The 21,854-nt window shown below is 43.2% G+C and overlaps 1 protein-coding gene across 1 annotated transcript in view; it reads right to left on the bottom strand.

The window, feature by feature from the left end:
- LOC311232006 (equilibrative nucleoside transporter 1-like) overlaps positions 1 to 21,854 on the bottom strand; it is a gene marked incomplete at its 3' end in the record, with an annotated part of 86,407 nt that overhangs the window by 62,719 nt on the left and 1,834 nt on the right. The window lies entirely within an intron of this gene.

Genomic DNA, 21,854 nt, shown 5'->3' with positions numbered 1-21,854 from the left:
GAGCAGAGGTGGACTAAAGGTTCTAAAGGTTCTCCCTGAAGAGCAGAGGTGGACTAAAGGTTCTAAAGGTTCTCCCTGAAGAGCAGAGGTGGACTAAAGGTTCCACATGGCGACTGGCAGGGATATGTGTTGAAGTGCCCTTGAGCAAGACACTTAACCCCCAACTGCTCCAGTGGCCAACCGTGTCAGACTGTGATCATACTGGGCAGCTCCCAGCTGTGAATCAGTGTATCTGTGTGAGCATTACGCAGGAAACATACCTGCTCAGAGACACGACCTGCTCAGAGACACGACCTGCTCAGAGACACGACCTGCTCAGAGACACGACCTGCTCAGAGACACAGCTCTGGGTGAATACAAGTTTTGATCTAATAAAACATGGGTAGCATTTTATAATACAGTTAATTCAATAACAAAAAAGCCAATGCAAACATTTTACTTTTTATTTTTATTATTATTTTTTTTACAACGTAGTTCTACCCGGATTGGTGGAATGAGGAGGCTTGCCTGGCTTTACTGGAGTTTACTTAAACATGAGTTCTTTACTTCAAGTGTGCATCCATGAAGGGGGAGCTTTCTCTACTGAGTTTAGTATCTGTGAAGTAACAGTTATCTTACTTGAGTTTTTAATAACATAAGGTGCTGTGGTTTGAGGGAGGACAGATCTGTTAGTTATCATCTTCACTACACCCTCCTACACCTCCCTGCTGGTCATCATGGTCTGAGTGAAATTAATGGTTTGGAGGTCAACTCATTTGGTGATATGGATACGGTCAGGTGGGCTTGTTTCAGCAGGGGTTCATCTGTTGGCGGGCGGGGTTTAGCCAAGATGAGTACCTAGACTAATGATGAAATGGGTACAAATACATTTTTATATTTTATCTTTTTTATATTTTATATTTAGTCGTTTAGCTGACGTTTTTATCCAAAGCAACTTACAAGTTGTATACAACAGAAGCAGGAAGGGTACAACTCTGTAAGCTACGGGTCAGTAAGATTGTTCGTCAAACTGTGTTGAACTTGAGTGCTACAGACTTAGAGTGCATAGTAGCATAGTGGTATAGACATAATACGCGTAGTAGGTAGTAGTATATATAACTGTATTATAATAAAATACAGTGACAAATATGTTCGAGAATGAGGTCCACTCGTTGGGAGGTTGTAGTGGGCACATTATTTGAGCTAGAACGAATACTTAACTTAACAGCAAAAGGACAACATTGTGCCTTAAAGTCATTTAATGGGTCAATCTGAATAACATTTATTATTAATGTACTTATTTTAGCTTATTCCACGTTACTTGTACAGTATGTGGTTGAGTGTAAACCGTCCTCATTCCAAAAGACTGAAAACCTTACAATTATCATCTTTAAATTGGATTATACCATAGTGTTATTTGAGTACAATCATGCTTTTATATATTTGATGGTTTAATCGTGGATTATACTATTATTCATAGTAAAATTATTATACTAACTAAGTCCTGAATTTCCCCAAGGGGATCAATAAAGGAATATCTTATCTTAAGGCATTAACCCTTTCACTGCCACACTAGCAAAGGGTTAACCCTTGCACTGTGACAATACAGAATGTTAACCCGTTCACTGCCACACGAAAAAAGGGTTAACCCTTTCACAGCCACACTACAGACGGTTAACCCTTTCACTACCACACTACAGACGGTTAACCTTCTGTAGTGTGGTAGTGAAAGGGTTAATTACTCATTTCTCCTCTGTGAGTGCCAGTAGCAGTAGCAGATACACGCTGTAAAGCTAGTCGTTGACCACACCTACAGCTTAGAACAGTGGAACAACGTTTTTTTTCCCCACACGTGAAACCCTGTCATCCCGTCTGGAGTGTCCAAGCCAAGAGAAACATCCTGACACCTTGGAAACCAGCTATACGGTCCAGGGACGACAAGACCCATCATTAAAGAAACATCCTGGAGAACTGCACGAAAAAACAGATCACAATTGTTTTCCAATCAGCAGTAACCCTCCCTCTTCCACAAACAAAGATACGAGCGGCTCCGACCCGGCACCGGGAGAGACAGCTGAGCGGCGAGGAGAAGGTTTTGTTGACATTGTTCCAAGTTGTTCCCGAGTCACACCTGGGAAAGGGATCACCGGGTGAGCCTGGCATCCTGGACCGTCCCAATCAGCAATGTCCTCATCCTAATACTAACAACCCCGTGCACTTTGGTCAGATTTCTGTTGGTATTAGTCATTCAGGCCACATTCACAGAATCCTCAGCTTCATAGATGGAGCTACTGTACGCAGAGTGTACAAACATATACTGCAGTTCATGTCTTCAGATATCATTCAGATGTCATTACCGTACTCATTTCATCTATCTTTTTATACCATTATACAGTATTCATTTAATTTCAAACCTTTATTTATACAGGTACAAATCTCCGTGAGACACAGTCTCATTTACAAGAGCGACCTGATCCACCAAACAAACACAACAAATACATAAAACAAGTTCCAGACAAATACGAGACAAGTAACTCAACTAAAGGTCTAAGAGAGGCTAAAATCTAGATACATTTAATTAAGAGCGAGAACAAGAACAGGCCCCCATGGATGCCCTCTCAATATAGCTTATAAGAAGCTTAAAATCTCCAATGGGAAGTAGATTCGGGAGCCTCAGTTCCTTCTGTAATACGCTCCACGTAGATGGGGCAGAATAGGAAAAGGCTGTTTTTCCAAGTTCTGTGCGGGCAAATGGTACAGAGAGAGTTAAAAGATCCTGTGAGCGCAGGCCAAAACAACTCTGTTTCTGCACCACGAGGGACGACAGTGTGTTAGATCACTGGCTGCCCAACCATATTTGTCAGATTCTCCAAATTCCTTGTAGGAATCGAAGGAGTGGATTTAGACTGTAACCCTGGGGAAGAACAACACGTTCCCTTTTTTAGCTGGTATTCGTTGTATTTAATTGTTGAATCTAGAGGGTGTATGTATGGTTGTAACTAACTGTAACTGTCCTCTACTACTCCCATGACTGCATATATATCTGTGTCCACTGGAGGGCGCTATAGGCGGAGCTTCTACTGTCTACGCCAGGTTGGGAGTATATAAGTCTTGGTTCCTTCCTACTTTTTCTTCTTCCCACGCATGCCTCTCCCGGAGAGGAGAACACATGAGCTGTTGTGGTCTGAGTCAATGTGAATGAATAAACCGCTGCCAGCAGAGCAAGGCCACAGATGGAAACCATGCCTCTTGTACATATTATTGTCGCCCCATAGCCATTTCTGTTAACATTAATAATTTTTTGTATGTATTTTTTATTAAAATTACATCATTATGTGCTAATTATAGACGATGGTGCCTGCCTTACAGTGGTTTGGTCCACTAACATTACCATGTTATGTTATCGCTGGAACAAAGTCACTCGCTTGTTTAACTGTAGAGCTATCAAGTTTAATGTTGAGTTTGAGTTTGTCGTTTGAAGAAAGAAAAGTGTTTGTTCGGCTTGGACTGGAGGCGGTTTCTGAAACTACCGAGTCTACTAAAGTGGATTCACTTTATGCTCCTTCAACATCAAAATGCTAAGGAACGGCTAATGAATTCTGCAAAACCTACAGAAACTATTTTTCCTGGCCATGTGTCGGCAAATACTGGGTGAGTCAAACAATGTTTTCCCATCTGTAAACTTTGCAATAGGACTCATTCAGGTTGTGTGTTTTTAGGGGACTTTTGATATTGATTATTGATGTGTGAGTGATTAGGAGAAATGGAAAGGAAATTGATTTGCATCCTGTATTTATCCTGCATGCACCGTGATACATGATAATATCCCATATTTGTGTTGGTGAGCGTTCAGGCCTTTAAGTGACCTGTGTATCTTAGATTAATTAAAAACATGGAAGTGTGCTTCTCTATTGCTTGGACATTTATTGATTAAATGACTTAATTAAACCCTGTGATTGTGCCTGTTGCTGACTTCTCTATTACTCAGCCATAATGAGTACATAATGGTCTGTTGAGAGAGAGAGAGAGAGAGAGAGAGAGAGAGAGAGAGAGAGAGAGAGAGAGAGAGAGAGACCACAGAGAGAGAGACAACAGAGAGAGACAACAGAGAGAGAGACCACAGAGAGAGAGAGAAAGAGAGAGAGACAGAGACAGAGGGAGAGAGAGAGAGAGAGAGAGCGAGAGAGAGAGAGAGAGAGACAGAGACAGAGAGACAGCACAGTCTTTCACAGTAAGACAAGAGCAATTGGCACCAGCCAGGCGCACTTACAAGCTTTTACAAAACAATGGGCATGAGTACACACTTCATCAATCAATATCTGAAATTATAATATAATAGATGTGTACCATTGTACTCAGTAGAAGAAAAAAAAGTTAAATAAAAAACTGTTCCTATGGTAACAGTTGCTATGGTAACAGGTGCTATGGTGACGGTCGCTATGGTGACGGTCGCTATGGTAACGGTCACCATGGTGACGGTTGCTATGGCGACCGTTACCATAGCAACCGTTTTTGTAATAAATAAAGAAAACGATTGCCATGGCAACGGTTACCATAGCAACCGTCACCATAGCAACCGTTACCATAGCAAATGTTTCTTTTTTAACGGTTCCTATGGTAAATTTTTTTTCTATTTTTTCTCCACTTTTTTTTCTCCTCTTTTTCTATTTTTCTCCCCATCCCAATTTCGCTGTGCCAATTCTCCCCTCCCCTGTCTTGAACGTTGCTCGCATATGCCCCCCACTGGTCGGTTGTAGGGAGGATAGAAGCCTTGCGTCACGTGTCCCCTCCGATACACGAGGAGGCAGCCTGTCACATCTTTTCACCTGCCAGCACGGACTCTCATTGGCGAGGTGTAACGTGTTGGAGGCTCACACTACCCCCGCTCAGGGGCGTCCATTTGGTATGGCAAGGTATAGCACTCGCCATACCTTGGCAAATAAAAATGTAAAAAAAAAAAGATTTTTTTTTTTACAATTTTTTATGTTGATTTAGAATTTGAATGTCAACATTATGAACGAAGCTTCGAACTATTCGGTACAGCCCTAGCATGTTTTGATATTGTCAATTATCTCACTTTTACTAGGTGACTTTTGCTGTGACTAACTGAAATATGCCCAAAAAAAAGGAAAATGGACATAGGGACGTTTTCAAAGGGCAGCAGAGACAAGTGATACAGGGACACAGGTAAGGTCTGGCTTAGTGATTATAATAGTGCAGTTCAGCATTCAGTAACCCATACTTTTTGTGAATGTGTTTTTGATACTACATTCTGTTGAACACACACCTCAAAACCGTACCTAAGGAAAATTGGCTCAATTGCAAGAAAAGTAATAGACAGTTATGATATTACATTCTGCATAATTTGTATGCAAAATATTGTGGTTCCCTGCTTTTCTGTTGACACATTTCTATACTAAAAATGCTTGTGTAGTCCTGTGTCATACCTAAATGTCATATAACTGAATTGTATAGAAACAACTCACCAAAAGTGACTATTGCACAACTGATTTGACAAAAAAAATCCACCAAGGGGGGGAAACCCCCCCTTCACCCCCCCCCCTCCTCGCCCTCCCTTCTCGCCATACCTTGCCTTTTACTGAATGGACGCCACTGGCCACGCTATTTCCTGTCTCTGCTGTGCAGGCGTCCCCCAACCGACATGTAGGAATCGCTGTCCTATGGTAACGGTTTTATATAACTTTTTTTTTAGTAAGAAAATAAATAAACGATTACCATGGCAACCGTTACCATAGCAACTGTTTTTTTTACACAAAAATACGTTATATAAAACTGTTACCATAGGGACCGTTTTCATTTTTTTTTTTTTATAATAAAAGAATGGTAACGGTTGCTATGGTAATGGTTGACCATGGTGACCGTTACCATAGCAACCGTTTTTGTCATTTTTCTTTTTTAACGGTTCCTATGGTAACGGTTTAACTTTTCTTTGTAATTTTTGTATAAACGGTTGCTATGGCAACTGTTACCATAGCAAGCAACCATTAGCATAGCAACCGGTTTATTTTTTTACACACAAAAAAACGTTATATAAAACCGTTACCATAATAATAAATAAATAAATGGTAACGGTTGCTATGGTAATGGTTGCCATGGTAACGGTTGCCATGGTAACCATCACAATGGCAACGTTACCATAGCAACCGTTACCATAGCAACCATTTAAAAAATATAAATTATTTTACAAAAAAACAAAAAAAATATATATATATATTGTGAAAAAAGGTTGCTATGGTAACGGTTGCTATGGTAACGGTTGCTATGGTAACAGTTGCTATGGTAACAGTTGCCATGGCAGCCGTTTAAAAATATATATACATATGATAAGGGTTTTATACCATAGCAACCGCGTGTAATCTTTTTTTATAAATAAAACGGCTGCTATGGTAACGGGTAACGGTCGCCATGGTCACTGTTGCCATGGTGACGGTTACCATAGCGACCGTCACCTTATTTTACATGTAATTTTCTTCATGGTGATGGCCGCTATGGTAACGGTCACTGTTGCCACGGTAACAATATGGAGGTAGGTTTTTATTTTCAGATGTCCATGTTTGCCCTGCTTAAGTCCCCCCCCCCTTTTTTTGTATCTTTTGAACCATTTGTCGTAGTAGGGAGATTCTCTTTCATTGGTCTATGTTTGCCACGCCGCCTATGCTTAAGTCCCGCCCATTTTTTTAAAATCTAAATGGCTGCTTTTATATATAGCGCTTTTATCGAAAGCGCTTTACAATTTGTTACTCACATTTTACACATTCACACACCGATGGCGGAGGTGTGCGACCATGCAAAGTGCCAACCTGCTCATCGGGAGCAATTAGGGGTTAAGTGTCTTGCTCAAGGACACATCGACACGCTGGCCGGGAGGAGCGGGAATCGAACCGGGAACCTCCGGATTGCCAGACGACTGCTCTACCTCCCGAGCCACTGTCTCCTCTTAGAGACTTGTGGGTTGAACCCATGGGCGAAAATCTGATATCAACTTTGGGACAATTACATTACATTCTCTCAAGAGAAATTCCGGGGGGGGGGGGACACCGAAAGTAGTGCTGTAACACAGCCTACGTTGTAATATGTTAAATGTATATTGAGGAACCATAATTAGTACTACTGGATAATTGATAGGTAGTTACAGTAAATGAGGGGTTGTCACAACTTGTTAAAATGTTTACATTTTGTAATTTTAATATAGTATATGTTTTCATTTTGTATTGGCTGGCTTCCCACAATAGCTGAATTTGCAGAGCTAGCGAGCACAAATTCCGTTTCTGTGGTGTTTGCTAGAATCTTTTCTATCGTCAGTTTACTCCAAGATCGGCACACAGGTGCTTCTAAGTCCCCTAGCGTTTGCAACGAGACCATTAAAGATATTTAAGACAATGGTAGAAGAGAGTGTAGTTCTGTTCAGTTTGGAGTTGAGTTTATAGCTAACCTTATCACAGGGACTTCGAAGCACTACAGCTGCATGCTGATCTTGGAATAAACTGATGATAGCAAATATTCCACATAAATGGAATAGGTGCTAGCTAGCTAATATTTGCTTTAGTTTGCTCTGTCGGTTTGCTCGCTGGCTCTGCAAATTAAACTATCGTGGGCGGGGGGGGGGGGGGGGGGGGTTGAAAGCGGACGTTTATAGTGTCAAAAAACACTTTATTTATTGCATTCTGGTGATTTTCTTTTGCACTTTATTATGGATTAAATTAACTGCTATTATAGAGCTCTACGCCACTGAAGGCCACACCAAAGCAAAGCACACGTAGACTTAAAATATCCTAGCAACACCCTAGCAACCACCTAGTACACCTTAGTGACCACCTAGAATCACCCTAGCAACCACATAACACCCTAGCAACCACCTTTACGAGAGACCCTCTACCGTTGGCCCGCGGTGCACAGGCATCACACACACTTTCACAATTTCCCCCGCGGAATTGTCTAGTTACCTTTTACTTCTTACGTTTAGCATTGTCCTTATGACTTTTTTTTTATCATATCTATTTTTAATTTTATTATTTGTACTTTTGTACAATATAGGCGGGCATGGCCGCTTACATTTCCCTACAGGTCTTGTGTATGTATGTGACAAATAAAACGCTTGAATCTTGAATGTTGAATCTCAGGGGATTTTGATTCTAAGAACTAAATATTTTAATGATGATATCACAATAGATATTGGCCAATGAAAGATAAATCGAGAAACCCACCCCACACACACACACACACACACACACACACACACACACACACACACACACACACACACACACACACACACACACACACACACACACACACACACACACACACACACACACACACACACACACACACACACACACACACACACACACAATAAATGTTTTAAGTAGTGCTGTCAGGCTCGCATTTTAATCGCATACCCATTTTATGCCTGATATTCTATATTCTATAATCATATTTCAAATTGCATGTGTCCGGATGGCAGAATTCAGTACTGTATCTACAAAACCTTCTGTTTAATCATCTTCCATCTATTAATTTGCTTAGATTTTTCAGGTCTGGTCAATTTGAGCATGGTGTTATTCACAGTCAAAGATAAAAAAAAATGTATTGATATTCTCATTTGGTTCATTACAATTTACTCAAAATAAAATGTTCAATCAATCACTGTGCAGATTGATTGATTGAATGAAAATGTTATCAACAGATTGCAGAATGGGTACAATACAGTACGGCTCAATACACACAATTGTTAAGGGGATGCAGACCAGAGAAAGACTTTCGTCTTGTTTACATCAGGGTCCCCCATTTTCAATTCATAATGAATTGTAAGTAAGGTTGCAACTTGCACCGTGCAATCCATTCTTTGTGGATCTAGCCCACAGTATTTCTGACACGAATACATTCCCTGAGATTCATAGATGTCCCTAGAATCAGATACCAAGAACATGCAAATGGACCATATTAAAAAAAAAATCTGTAAATGTGTATTCTACATCTTATGGCATGAATGAGATAAAAAAAAAGATATTATAAAAAAAAAAAAAAATTTAGTTAATTTTCATAACGCGATAATTTGCTGTGTAATTAATTAATCTAATTAACGCGATAAACTGACAGCCCTAGTTTTAAGTTAACCCTTACTGTGCAATGATGATAATAATAATAATAATAATAATAATAATAATAATAATAATAATAATAATAATAATAATAATAATAATAATAATAATAATAAACTTTATTTGTATAGCACATTTCATACAAAAATTGCAGCTCAAAGTGCGTCACAACAGAAAAAAGAATGAGCACATTTAAAATAACAATATAGCAGACATATAACATCACAGTTTTTCAAATTAGGATCTAACGTCTCAATAGGCCACCTTGTTTATGGTTTGATTCAGTTTAAAAAATAGACAATAATAAAAAGAGTAAGATAGAATAGACAGAGTAAAATAGTGCAATAGTGCAGTGCAATAAAATAGTAGAATAGAATAGACAGTAAAATGATGCAACAGTGCAGTGAAATAAAATAGTAAGTCGTCTTTACCTTCCCTGTTTGATATCCACAGTTTAAAAACCTGACAGTCTTCCCTCCTGTTTGATACCCACTTTGACCCTTCGAACTTCTATCTCAGGGCAAACCCCCCTCTCGGGGCAAACCCCCCTCTCGGGGCAAACCTCCCTCCCAGGGTGCATTGCAATGATGACAATGCAGAAAAAAGGGGAAATGAAAGTATACAGCACAACTATTTAGACGAGTGATGACTGTAAAAGCAGCATTCCTGAGTCTTTTGTTTGTCCTAATAGAGCACTTCTTCTTCAGTCATATATACCAACCACATACAGTGTGATCAGTAGCAGATTAAATGTATTCATCAGATAAAAAAAAATATATCTAAGGATCTTCATTCCTCAAGTCTAACAATGTGCAGACTATTATTTGTACGCTGATCTTCGGTTTGTCCTGCACCTGATTACCAGCGTGGATGTGCATGCTCTACTTTTTTAATAATGGCAATCATTAGGCCATCCCATAATGTCCCAGGCAACTACACACTCTGAAAGGTTTCATCAATTGAATAATAGGCTTCAAAACCTAATGTTTACTGCATATTACTAGACATGAAAGATTGCCACAGAGAGTTGAGCTACATCTCAAAGTATGTCTTAACCCTTTCACTGCCACACGACAGCAAGTTAACCCTTTACAAGATACAAGAGTTTTATTTGTCACGGCATACAGGTATACAATGAAATGCGGGGGGTCTCGCCCGCAACGATGTGCAATAGTACAAGTAATAATAATAAGAGTCCAACCAATAGAGCGACATAGTGCAATAAACAAAGTAGGCATATCGGTATCTGTACATGAGCTATTTACAGAGCATGGTAGGACATGCTAGGTCCTGTGGCAGTGCAGTACACTGTTAGCTACGGATGAGGCATTGGGTCTTTATGTACACTGCTATATAATGCTATATTATACGATCTCAAGCTATACTATTCTTAAACTGATCTTTCCTTCTGTAAAGTGTCCATAGTGTGAGCGTGTGCAGCATGAGTGAGTGTGTGCTCATGTTAAAGTGGCTGCTAGTGTGTGAGCGTGTACAGTGTGTGTGTTGTGTGTGTGCTCATGTGTGCTTGTGCGTGGAGAGTTCAGTGTTCAAGGCTCTGATGGCCTGGGGGAAGAAGCTGAGCTTAAGTCTCTCTGTCCTCGTTACTGGTGCTCGCAGGCGTTTGCCTGACCGCAGCAGCGTGAACAGGCTGTTGTTGGGGTGGTGAGGGTCTTTCATTATCCTGCAGCCACTCTCTGTAGGGCCTTCTTGTCCTGTGCCGTGCTGTTGCCATACCAGGCAGTGATGTTTCCAGTCCAGATGCTCTCTACAGCTCCAGAGTAGAAGGACTGGAGTATCTTCCCAGATACTCTGAACTTCCTTAACTGTCTCAGGTGGTAGAGGGGCTGCTTCGCCTTTTTTACGACTGAGTCTATGTTAACCGTCGGTAGTGTGATAGTCAAGGGTTAACCTTCTGTCGTGTGGTAGTGAAAGGGTTAAGGTCCCAGTATGTGGCACCTTTCCTGTGGCTCCGTGTTCAACCGGAGAACTCCATGTTCCAACATTTTCCAGGGCCAACAATTTCACATGATAGTGTTGACATCCGTGGAGCCAACATGGTGGAACAAAAGGTGACCTGTCTGCTTAGCTAATACACACCTAGACTGATGGACTGGACTCTGCTTAGTAGTACTAGGGCTGTCCCCGACTAAGGATTTGTATAGTCGACTTGTAGTCGCCAAAATGTGCAGATAGTCGACTATTAGTCGACTATGGAAAAAAATAAAGATGAAAAAGTATAATTATTATAATTTTTTTGTATCATTCCATTTGGGCTGTGGGGGTGCTTAATGTCTGAAGGAGTCGATGGAAGGCTTCTTGTTCTCTGCGAAAGCATGCAATTGGATGGATACATGTTGATATTTGTCTAGTCTAGTGTGTTCATTAGATGGGTGAAATCCTCTTTCAGTGCCTCTGTGCCTGTTTTCTTAGGCAGTTAGCCTATGGTATGCATGCCATTAGCGTTAGTCACGCTTCTAGGCCTCTTTTCTTTTGGAAAAAATGATAATAAAAAAAGTAATAAAAAAAAAGTATAATATTTAAAAAAAATTATAATAATTGCATTCGACTAAGAGGTTGGCAGTCGACTACGGCTCCTTTCGATCGATTAGTCTACTATTCGACTAATCGGGGTCAGCCCTACTTAGTACACACCTAGACTGGTGGACTGGACTCTGCTTAGTACACACCTAGACTGATGGACTGGACTAACAGATACTATTTGTGGGGGAATCCACAGCAAACCAGAAATGTATGACCGTTTTTGTGTGTCTAAGCCAACCACTGACTGCATTAGTTTAGTCATTTTTTAAGTTAGCTATTGGAAATGGAATATATAGCCAGCAATGCCTTTGTTACAAACATAGTTGTTGGAAAGTATTCTTTTTTATACATTTTTTTTTTTTACTTTGTACTGTACTTAAGTACAGTTTTGAGGTACTTACATTAGTATTTTCATTTTAGGGAACTTTGCATGTTTACTCATTTAAAAGTAAACATTGTACTTCTTTACTCCATTACATGTATCTGAACCCATCAGTTACTAGTTACTATGACGACAACGCTGTTGCATAGAAAACACGATGACGATAATGTACTACTAACCTTTAGAAGTGAAGCTTTCAAGCACTAGAAGCACACAAGCATGTCACATACTTTTGATACATAAGTACCCAATTCTGCATCAAATACTTTTCTACTTTCACTTAAAAGTAGAATTTTGAATGATGGAAATTTGACCAGAATACAATTTCATCTTGGTATTTTATACTTTGACTTAATTTAAGTAAATACATTGTGTACCTCTCCCACCACTGCAAACCCATTCCTTAGTGTCTTGAGAAAGGTGTTTGAGTGCTTTGCAGAGGTCCATGTCTGCAGCATGTCTACGGTGTTCCTCTGGTTGTGTGATCTGCATCCTTCTCCAACTCAATAGCACTAAAACTGAAATCCTTGTAATGGGCACCGCACACCTCACCTTCTCCGTAAAAAACCTGACTGCTCCATATCCATCAACAACCACTCTATCATCCCCTCCCCCACAGTGAAAAACGTGGGTGTTCTTTTTGACCCCAAACTAACATTCGAACCACACATCAACAACATCACCAAGACATGCTACTTTCACCTCAGGAACATTTCACGCATTAGACCACTACTGTCCCCCTCTGACACGGAAAAGCTGGTTCATGCCCTCATTTTCTCCCGTCTAGATTACTGTAATGCATTACTCATTGGCTCAACATCTAAATCCCTCCATAAACTTCAACAAATTCAGAACACCTCAGCCCGCATCATCACCCGCTGCCCCAAATTCTCCCACATCACACCTGTCCTCTCCTCACTTCACTGGCTCCCTGTCAAGTATAGGATTGACTTTAAGATCTGTCTCCTCACTTACAAAGCCCTCCACTCCCTAGCACCTAATTACATCTACAACCTCCTTCAACACTACACTCCCTCCCGCTCACTCCGCTCACTTAGCCCTTCTGAGCACACCACACTACCGTCTTAAATCCACAGAAAACAAATCATTCTCCTCCGCTGCTCCCCGACTCTGGAATCAACTCCCATTACACATCACAGAAGCCCCATCCGTAGAAACATTTAAGTCCCACCTCAAAACCCACCTGTTCATCCTTGCATACCCTCCCTCCTGACCCCCCAACCCCTGCATCACTTACATTTTCACATCTGTACACACCTATATTTTAGTATTATTATTTATTTAAAAATGTTCTCTCTGTCTCATCTCTAAGCTGTCTCCCTCTCTCTGTAATAATTATCCCCACTATGTCGTCATTGTGAAAGTCCATGTACTGTCTTTGTCCATGTACTGTGTTTGTCCGTATGCTATAATGCCATGTATGTAAAGCGCTTTGAGATTCCTAATGTGAGGCGCTATATAAAATACATTTATTATTATCCACTTACCCCTCACAGACTCCTCTCTCTCTCTCCTCTCCCTGCTCCCAGACACCTCTCTCTCTCCCCCCCTCTCTCTCTCTCCTCTCACTCACTCCACAACACCAGTAGCGGACATTATGTCTGTATCCTTTCCTCTGACACTTTAAATAACAGCAAACGTCAGAGAAACCAAGACGACAACGTGACTTTGACGAGCAGAAGTCACTGTTGCTGGCTCTGCAGTTTTCGTGTTGTGCAAGAATTATTCCTGAGCTGGTCTGGTTTTATAAAGAAATGTTTTGTTTCTATAGCAATTCACTATAGTATAGGCAGTACTGAACCTTTACTATACTCTTTGTTCATTTGACTGTTCTTTAATAATAATAATACATTTTATTTGAAGAGAGAAGCGCCTTTCTCATACTCAAGGACACTGTACAAGGAGAGAGAAGCTATATAAAAGAAAGGGTAGATACAAATATATATAGTAACAAAAAAAAACAAGTAAAATAAAAAAAAAATAAAGCATGTAGACTTAAAGGGGAACTCTTTTACTATTTCTTTCACTATTTGGGCACTTTTACACAATTCCTGTGAGTCTATGGAACACCTATGTACCGTTTTTTTTACAATTTTTTTTATTGTTTTGTATTTCTAATCAAGTCCTCAAAACAGCATTTTTCTACCTCAAGATCTTAAGCCGTTTTGAGGCTGGGCTCCAACCACTGTGTGGCCTGGTGCCAACTGCCACATCAACTGCCACATTATTATGCAGCTGAGAAATCTCTGACATCACAGATCAGCACATGTTCAGATGACTCAGTTCAGTGAGGGTGAATATTGTGAGAGGAGAATTGGAAGAATGCGCCAATATGAGAATTAGAGACATAGATCCTATTAATATAAGTCCACATAGCTAGGAAACAATGCTAAACACTGAAAAAGGCCATTTATAAGATAGTTCCCCTTTAAAATATATATGACACAGTGCTTTACTGTTTGTATGGGCTGGAATGAGGAAAACAGCAGAAGAATATGAGGGAGGATGCTACAGTAGGCTGTAGGCTACTATGTGGAATGACTCTTATCTCTTAACTCTTATCTTATCTACACAGTGGTTAAAGGACCAGTGTTTTTGACTTGTGGGTTCCAAGTCATTCTTCTTAAAGGACCGGCCTGTTTGACGTGTGAGTTCCAAGTAATTCTTGATACAAACATCAAAGCCCTTCTTTAAAACATGTTTACCATCACTGAAAATAAACCGTTAGAAGAACAAATCAAATGATGCATTTGAAGCTAAAATAAGAGACACTCCTTACATTAACATTCTTCAACACTTTTTCTGACTGGATTATCATCATAATGTACTAATAATAATAATAATAATAATAATAATAATGGATTGGATTTATATAGTGCTCTTCACTGACCCAGAGCGCTTCACAGAGTCCATTATTCGTTCATACACAGTCATACCGGTGGTGGTAAGCTACAATTGCAGCCAGAGCTGCCCTGAGGCAGACTCACGGAAGCGTGGCAAATAATCATGGCAAGACCGACTTGGAACCCGTGTGTCAAAAAGACTGGTACCTTTAATAATTTGATGATAGTCTATTACAGTTGATCTAGTGATGGGTTATTGTGACTAAATGGTTCTCTAGTGCCCCGTGCATACTGCATACTGTATAGTGGACAGAGCAAGTATGTAGGGAACTCATTAACAAGACAACACACTTCTTCAATCAATATCTGAAATGAAAAGATAAAACAAACCTTCTTACTGTCCTCTATCATGCACTCTTCCTACTATACTAATTATGTAAATCGCTTGTTTTAATACAGCGCTTTTATCCAAAGTGCTTTACAATTTGTTACTCACATTTTACTAGGGATTTTTTTTTACATTTCTATAACCTTTATTTACCCAGGCAAGCAAGTAAGAACAAATTCTGATTTTATTTATTGTCAAAGTATGCATAATGTTGTGTTAATTCCACAAGAGATATGTAATGTTAATTACCTGAAATTATTCAGTTTTTTGGGGGGGGGGGGGGGGGGAAACCCTGCATATATCGGTATCGGTTGATATCGGTTGATATCGGTATCAGAAATTAAGAGTTGGACAATATCGGTATATCGGTATCGGTAAAAAAGCCAATATCGAGCATCCCTACATTTTACACATTCACCCACCGACGGAGGAGGCAACCATGCAAGGCGCCAACCTGCTCATCAGGAGCAATTAGGGGTTAAGTGTCCTGCTCAAGGACACATCGACACGCTGCCCGGGAGGAGCGGGAATCTAACCGGGGACCTCTGGATTGCCAGACGACTGCTCTACCTCCCGAGCCACTGTCGCCCCTGTTAAATTATGTCTTTACTACTATGCACTCAACACTGCACCATCCAAGTTTCAGCACTGTTGATCATTGATCATTGATCATTGATCATGATGCTCCTTGTTATTCAGCTGAAAGAGTTGGACCCTTCCTGCTGACTTGCCATGCAGAATTTGTAAGTCGCTTTGGATAAAAGCGTTCAGCCAAATGACTAAATGTAAACGTAAACATGCCTGCACTTCACTCTGAACAGCAACACACACAAGCGAGCTGCAAGCAACAGTCCAAGGATTCTCCTGCCTGCCTTCTGAGACGATTATCCTGCCTGCCTTCTGAGACGATTATCCTGCCTGCCTTCTGGGAGGATCATCCTGCCTGCCTTCTGAGACGATTATCCTGCCTGCCTTCTGAGACGATTATCCTGCCTGCCTTCTGGGAGGATCATCCTGCCTGCCTTCTGAGACGATTATCCTGCCTGCCTTCTGAGAGGATCATCCTGCCTGCCTTCTGAGAGGATCATCCTGCCTGCCTTCTGAGAGGATCATCCTGCCTGCCTTCTGAGAGGAGTCTCCTGCCTGCCTTCTGAGAGGATCATCCTGCCTGCCTTCTGAGAGGATCATCCTGCCTGCCTTCTGAGAGGAGTCTCCTGCCTGCCTTCTGAGAGGATCATCCTGCCTGCCTTCTGGGAGGATCATCCTGCCTGCCTTCTGGGAGGATCATCCTGCCTGCCTTCTGAGAGGAGTCTCCTGCCTGCCTTCTGAGAGGATCATCCTGCCTGCCTTCTGAGAGGAGTCTCCTGCCTGCCTTCTGGGAGGATCATCCTGCCTGCCTTCTGGGAGGATTCTCCTGCCTGCCTTCCTCCTGCCTGCCTTCTGGGAGGAGTCTCCTGCCTGCCTTCTGAGAGGATCATCCTGCCTGCCTTCTGAGAGGAGTCTCCTGCCTGCCTTCTGGGAGGATTCTCCTGCCTGCCTTCCTCATGCCTGCCTTCCTCCTGCCTGCCTTCTGGGAGGATTCTCCTGCCTGCCTTCCTCCTGCCTGCCTTCTGGGAGGATTCTCCTGCCTGCCTTCTGAGAGGATTCTCCTGCCTGCCTTCCTCCTGCCTGCCTTCTGGGAGGATTCTCCTGCCTGCCTTCTGGGAGGATTCTCCTGCCTGCCTTCCTCCTGCCTGCCTTCTGGGAGGATTCTCCTGCCTGCCTTCCTCCTGCCTGCCTTCTGGGAGGATTCTCCTGCCTGCCTTCTGGGAGGATTCTCCTGCCTGCCTTCCTCCTGCCTGCCTTCTGGGAGGAGTCTCCTGCCTGCCTTCTGAGAGGATCATCCTGCCTTCTGAGAGGAGTCTCCTGCCTGCCTTCTGGGAGGATTCTCCTGCCTGCCTTCCTCCTGCCTGCCTTCCTCCTGCCTGCCTTCTGGGAGGATTCTCCTGCCTGCCTTCTGGGAGGATTCTCCTGCCTGCCTTCTGGGAGGATTCTCCTGCCTGCCTTCCTCCTGCCTGCCTTCTGGGAGGATTCTCCTGCCTGCCTTCTGAGAGGATTCTCCTGCCTGCCTTCCTCCTGCCTGCCTTCTGGGAGGATTCTCCTGCCTGCCTTCTGGGAGGATTCTCCTGCCTGCCTTCCTCCTGCCTGCCTTCTGGGAGGATTCTCCTGCCTGCCTTCTGGGAGGATTCTCCTGCCTGCCTTCCTCCTGCCTGCCTTCTGGGAGGATTCTCCTGCCTGCCTTCTGAGAGGATTCTCCTGCCTGCCTTCTGAGAGGAGTCTCCTGCCTGCCTTCTGAGAGGAGTCTCCTGCCTGCCTTCTGAGAGGAGTCTCCTGCCTGCCTTCTGAGAGGAGTCTCCTGCCTGCCTTCTGAGAGGAGTTTCCTGCCTGCCTTCTGAGAGGACTATTCTGCCTTCTGAGAGGACTATTCTGCCTTCTGAGAGGATTCTCTTCGATCCTTCAGGTTGCCGCTCGCTCTCTTGCTACAAGTGATACAGGGTCTGTCCCATTTCTCCACACTTGGCTGAGAGCGCTTGGGTACGGTACAGTACACACTTTGGAGAGGTATTGTGAGGTGGAACATTATTTTGCCTATAGTGTGCAAGTACAGTATGTATCAAGTGTGGAGGGATATTCAAAACAATTGGGACACACGTGATAATGAGGCACTAAGATGTTAGTAAAAAAAAAAGAATGTATGCCAATGACAGGAAGTAATGGTATATGTGTGTGTGTGTGTGTGTGTGTGTGTGTGTGTGTGTGTGTGTGTGTGTGTGTGTGTGTGTGTGTGTGTGTGTGTGTGTGTGTGTGTGTGTGTGTGTGTGTGTGTGTGTGTGTGTGTGTGTGTGTGTGTGTGTGTGTGTGTGCGTGCTTTGAGAAGCTAGTAAAGGGCTACATCTGTTCCTCCCTCCCATCAACCTGGACCCCCTGCAATTTGCATACCGCCCTAACAGATCCACGGAGGATGCCATAGCCCATGTGCTGCACACAGCAGCATCACACCTGGACAAGAGGCAGGGGAACTATGTGAGAATGCTGTTCATCGACTACAGCTCAGCATTCAATACCATAGTCCCCTCCAAACTCATAGCCAAGCTCAGGGACCTGGGCTTGAACTATGACCTCTGCCAGTGGTCTTGGACTTCCTGACGGGCAGACCCCAGGTGGTAAGAGCAGGCAACTGCACCTACTCATCCATCACGCTCAACATAGGGGCCCCCCAGGGCTGTGTTCTGAGCCCCCTCCTCTACTCCCTGTACACACATGACTGCGTGGCACAGCGGAACAACAACACAATCATCAAATTTGCTGATGACACAGTAGTGGTGGGCCGGTGCGTGGGCTGGTGCGTGGGCTGGTGCGTGGGCTGGTGCGTGGGCCGGTGCGTGGGCCGGTGCGTGGGCTGGTGCGTGGGCTGGTGCGTGGGCCGGTGCGTGGGCTGGTGCGTGGGCTGGTGCGTGGGCTGGTGCGTGGGCCGGTGCGTGGGCTGGTGCGTGGGCTGGTGCGTGGGCTGGTGCGTGGGCTGGTGCGTGGGCCGGTGCGTGGGCTGGTGCGTGGGCTGGTGCGTGGGCTGGTGCGTGGGCTGGTGCATCTGAATGTCCCGGGCAAAATTTGTGTCCCAGTCCGCCCCTGGAGACCATTGACTGGAGGTAGGCGGGAGCCATTCCCTTCACCCCGGGATATGCCGGATCGAGGGCCTTGAAGCAGATTTGTGCGGCAATGGGGAGCCAGTGCAGGTTCCTAAGAAGTGTGGTAATATGGGCAGACTTTGGTCCCATAAACTATAAATTACTGTATCATGTCATGATATAGGAAATACATTTTCAAACAAGTAGCCTACCATGGAAACCATGGAAACCCTGCCGACAGCCGATTGGCTAGGTGCACTACAAGGTGGGAGTCGGACAGCTGATGGGCTAGGCACGCTGCGAGGTGGGCGAGCGGTCCTTGTTTTCAGCCTGCAACGTTCAAGCATGGGGCTTTGTCAAAAAACGAATTTTCCACCTAAACGGTCCACTCAAATAATGTGACAAATATATCTGACATTTTAGACAATAAATAGGCTATAATGCAGTTGCTGGATCTTAATTCATATTTGATCTGCAACTTCTAGTTTGATCAGAATTGTTCAAGGCAGCTGCACTGCATTGGATGGATTTGCATAAAGTTAACATCAAGTTGACTTAACCCTTTCACTGCCGCACTACCAAAACGGTTAACCCTTTCCCTGCGACAATTCACAGAAGGTTAACATGCTAATTCTGTGCAGTGCACGTGCCGCACCGATGCCTTCCACTCTGTTCCCATCATGCACCTGGTGTCTGCATCCGTGCAGCTGTGCTGCTAGACCTGGTCCCTCCAGGTCAGTGTTGCAGTCGAGTCACTAAATCTCGAGTCCGAGTCGAGTCTCGAGTCCCCAGTGTTCAAGTCCAAGTCCAAGTCTGAGTCACCAAAGAAGAGCCATGCAGAGTCGAGTCCGAGTCGAGTCCCAATTACCCTAGTCCGAGTCCGAGTCCAAGTCATTAAGGTTGAGTCTGAGCTGACATACAAATAAAAAAAGGTCTACATTAAAGGGGAACTATCTTATAAATGGCCTTTTCCAGGGGTTTGCATTGTTTTCTAGCAATGTGGGGTTGTACCAACACTGTCTAGGTCTCAAATTCTATTTTTGGCGCATTCCTCCAGTTCAGATGAGACAAAATCCTCCCCCACTGAACCAAGCCATTCTGATTTGACTCGCTCGCTGACGTGAATAGGCACTGATCTGCCACCGCCCGCCCACAATCAACTGTGATACGTTTATATGAGCAGCGAGTGGAAATAATGCGGAAGCGGTTATTTAGCAGAGACCTTCAGTTGTTCTCACACACACACACACACACACACACACACACACACACACACACACACACACACACACACACACACACACACACACACACACACACACACTCACACTCACACTCACACTCACACTCACACTCACACTCACACTCACACTCACACGCACACGCACACGCACACGCACACGCACACGCACGCACACGCACACGCACACGCACACGCACACGCACACACACACACACACACACACACACACACACACACACACACACACACACACACACACACACACACACACACACACACACACACACACACACACACACACACACACACACACACACACACACACACACACACACACACACACACACACACACACACTTTATGATAGGGTACCGTTTCCATCTGTTTTCTCCCCTCCAGGTAGGATTGCATCCAGCTCACTGATAGACTATCAAAACCAATTGCTTTTAGCTTGTCAATCAGAATAGAGTGATTGACAGTGTCGAAGGCCTTTTGTAGGTCCAGCATGACCATGCCGCAGTATTTGCCCGCGTCCACCTATTGTTTGATGTGGTCGTTCAAATAGAGAAGGCATGTGTCAGTGGAACCTGATGATGTCACACGTCTTACTTCTCTGGTTTCTGGCGTTCATGTTCACAAATATTGATTGAACTTTCCTAGACAATGGAAATAACATTTAGAAATTCTTAATTTCTACAGTATAATTTATTCTACAGTAATGCAATTATGATTTAAACGATACGGCCAATGTAATTTTATTATTTCAAAGACCAAAACCTAAAATGCATTTCCTCTCCTCTCAGTACTCTTCCATATCTTGCATATTTCCACATATCATAATGTCCTGGGACCAGTGTTTTCTTTACGAAATAGACTATATTTTAAATGTGTTGTTTATTCTATTACAGCTTCGATGCCAGCAGACCTGGCATGGTGACGGCAAAATTACACCGTGATGATGCTGAACCATTCGAGTTTCAGCTGCTGAAAGACCCAAAACGCTACCCAAAAATCTCTGATTTTCCAGTGATACCCCCACCTGGACTCGACAACGACAGACAGAATGATCTTTTTAAGGAGATAAGACAATACTGTTTTGATGCGGGAAAATACATCACATGCCCGCGACCAACGTCTACAGCATCTCAGAACAAGACTGTACGATGTTAGATATACCCCCTCAAGACCCAACACACACACACAGAGAGATACAGATACAGTGCTGAGATTATTATAGTATACTTGTTGTTATTACACACACACACACACACACACACACACACACACACACACACACACACACACACACACACACACACACACACACACACACACACACACACACACACACACACACACACACACACACACACACACACACACACACACACACACACACACACACACACACACACACACACTTTTATGTTTAGTGGCAGCGCAAAATATAGAAAAACACACAAGACACATGGACCCTGCATTCATACACTCTGTAGAAATTGACTTTTATTTTATCTTCTTAAAATTGTTTATTTTTTATTGTGATGTTACCTACTAAGATAAGATGATCCTTTATTAATCCCCTTGGGAAAATTCTGATGTCAAAGCAGCATGGGGGGGGGGGGGGGGGGGGGATACATAGCTTCACAGTCCTATACAGTCCAGATAGA

This window comes from Notolepis coatsorum, assembly GCF_963971535.1.
Source record: "Notolepis coatsorum genome assembly, chromosome: 7".
NCBI classification, from domain to species: domain Eukaryota; kingdom Metazoa; phylum Chordata; class Actinopteri; order Aulopiformes; family Paralepididae; genus Notolepis; species Notolepis coatsorum.
Note: the sequence above shows the minus strand (reverse complement) of the source record. Positions and strands in the feature narration are given on the sequence as shown.